Below are 3,369 nucleotides of genomic sequence, written 5' to 3'. Positions count from 1 at the left end.
CGCCAATTAGCACAAATGGTAAGTTCCGACAGTGCCTACAAGTGTGCCTACTGGCCGCTAAATGGCAATACCGGTTTCATATGTATACACCTGGTATTTGCTCGGCCTACTACATCATCTGCCAAATCATTTGCAGTTTTAGTAGCTGAAACAGGCGAATAATGGAATTTTTTAAATAATGAACTATCCTGTTCATCACATTTTTCTTTAAATTGTTCTGGAGTTAAATTAAGCTGTTGCTTGAATACTTTGTCTAATGGCCAATCAAATTTTTGAGCAAAGACGTCAGCTGAAAACCCTGGAATTTGATAGGGAATCATGCATTAATTCATATGTTCATAAGGACCATATAGAATATAATATACATGACTCACCCGGTAGATAAGACGCTGTATCTCTTTTTAGTTCTCAAGATTATCAATACGTTTTTAAGAAGTCTACACGGAGAAAAAGATATTGCACAATGATATCGCAACACCTCTGTTTTGCAATAAAGCGCAGTATGATAACGTACAAGCAGGTTCTGGAGCTTTCTAGGATATTATAATGCACTAGCATCGCTTGGCTACTGCTAGAACCCTCGTATAATTAATATAATAAAATAATAATACAATGTAAAATCTTGCAATGTACGATATCACGATTTTACGATATTATAATGTGATAATTACGATATATAGCGCAGGAATAACGGTATATATTGAAATTCTTGCGATATAGTTTTCTCCGCGTATACAGCATAATTTTTCATGCAGAAGCCTTGAAAATATTAAATGGTTATTTAATTAGTTAAATGGGTATTGCGTACACTAAAATGATCTATAATACGTCAATGTTAATTCGCCTGACACGCGCACGTTTGCTTCGCTGATATTTTTTTAACTCTTTCAAGGATATTTGCATGACTGTGGTTACGTGTACCGAAATTTATGTACAAATAGTCATATTTTTATTGCAAAAAATTTTATAAATCAATTTCCAAACATTGTATTTTCTGTGTACACTAGATTATAAGACGACATTCTTAAGGGAAAATGACTAAATGAGGCATTTTCATTAATTACTACCTACTGATTTGATGCAAACAAGTGATGAAGATTCTTAAAAGCAACAAATGGAACAATAATTAAGCGCATAATTGTTTACTTTCATAAATTTTTATTATTTTGCACTCAGAGGTGACCAAACAAACATTTGTATTTTGCCAAAAAAATAAAAAAAACAATATTAAGCGTTGTTTTTTTTTTAATAAGGGATTTTTTTCATCTTTTGTGTTTTTAAGGGGATTGCATTGAGAAAGTTAATGTAATGTATGCATCAAATTGCTACAAAATATAAATTTAATATTGATTTTGTAAAACACTTACAAATTTCAATTGAATAGCTAAGAAAGTTTTCAATCATTTTTAATTTTAATCTCTATCCGTTTTTTATTTTCAAAAATAAATTGCCTAAACACAATGGGAAAATTCACAAAATATTTAAGTTATTGGTTATGTATAAGAAGATATCAAATTTTCTAACTAAATGTCGTATACCTTCTCCTTAATTTCGTGAATATTATTATTAAATTTTTATCAAAATTAAAAAAAAAACTTATACATTTTTTTTAGAAGAAATCTGTATTTTGTTAATAAAAGTAGCTCAAGATAAAAAACCTTCATAAATAAGAAGTAATTTATTGCATTAAAAGAAATATAAATCAATTAAAGGCTTTATTAATCTTACATGTTCAAAAAATCTTAAATTGATTAATAATAAATTAAAATAATTTGTTAAGTAATTTCAATATTTAATAGTTGGAAATATTAAATAATTAGAAATATTACAATATCTGATTGACCTTCAATTACAACAGTAGTTAACCCCTTGGTTCTACCCTCTTTGTCAACTATTCTTTACCAAACAAAGAAATGATATACAAAAATTGATATAAATTTCAAATGATGTACTTACATAAAATGAAAGCGCATAAAGCAATACTTCATCGTTTAAAACCTTTTACGATTTTCAGGCTGTAAAATACACCAAAGTTCTCGCTGGATAGAAAGTGCAATGGAAAAACTGGCTATTTAAAGGAAATTTAATCGATAAGCTAGGCCAAGTTCTTGAAGAGTGCAAATTGATAACTACTGTCCTTTGGCTGAAATTGGTAGGTTTAATCCAAATGGCTCCAAAACATGTTTGGCTGTTTTTTAAAGACTATTCATAGTTTCCAAAATGGGAAATCGTCCCTGATTTTCTTCTGGAGAAATCTTGAAATTACATTTTGCAATTTGTATATCACAACATAAATTTAGTAGGGTACACAATAAAAAATGTTGGTTAAAAAATATTGATATATTTTTTATAATGGTATATTCAAATAATCCTTCTTATAAATGTTATGACATTCCCTGATAAGATATGCTTCCTGCAATTTTCAAATTTCCAAAAAATTATTTAATTAAAAAAAAATAGTGGAATTTTTATGTCAATAGCTAAATTTTTGACCATAAATAGTTAATTTCTAACAAAGAAGATTAATTTTCTACAAAAAGACGAATTTTCAACCAAAAAGATAAGTTAAGGATTAGAAATAGAATAGTTAAATTTTTCACCAGGAAGATTAATTTTCAAGCAAATTGTTGAGTTTCCAAGCAAATAGTTGCATTATCAATAATAAAAGATGCATTATCAATCAAAAATAGAAAAGTTAAATTTTCAACAAATAACGATTTTTCAGTCAAGAAGTATTTGAATCTTTAACAAAAAAATTAATTTTCAGTTAAGTATGCAATTTTAAAATATTTGAAAAGAAAATTTCAAACGAAGAAAAATAGTTTTCTACTCAACAAGATGAATTTTTAGCTAAAAAATATCAATTATAATAAGAAATGGCTAAGTTTTATTTCAACTATACAAAATTTGTTTTTAAACAAAAAAATAACTTTTGAATAGAATAGTTGAATTATCAACTAACGAGATCAACTTCTAATCAAAGAGATGAATTTTCAACTAAAATAGTTAAATTTTAAGTTAAAAAATGAATTTGCAACAAAAAAGAAACGAATTTTTAGCGAAGAATATAATAGTAGATATTTCAATTAAAACATATTTTTATTTGGGATCAAAATTAGGTGAATTCAACTAAATAGATGAGTTTTTAACAAAAAAGTTGATTTCTCAATCAAACAAGATTAATTTTTAAATAAACAGTTGAATTTTTGTCCAAGAACGATTTAATTTCCACTGAAACTGATGAATTTTTGAACCCAAAAGAAAACAAAAATAGGAATGTTCACAAAAAAGATTTTTATTTCAGTGGGTTTGGTTTACAGAGGGCGAGTCACTGAGGTATCGAGCCAAATCTAATAAAAAGGTTTTAAA

The sequence above is a fragment of the Belonocnema kinseyi genome, chromosome 3 (assembly GCF_010883055.1).
Source record: "Belonocnema kinseyi isolate 2016_QV_RU_SX_M_011 chromosome 3, B_treatae_v1, whole genome shotgun sequence".
NCBI lineage: Eukaryota > Metazoa > Arthropoda > Insecta > Hymenoptera > Cynipidae > Belonocnema > Belonocnema kinseyi.
This window is presented reverse-complemented; position numbering follows the sequence as displayed.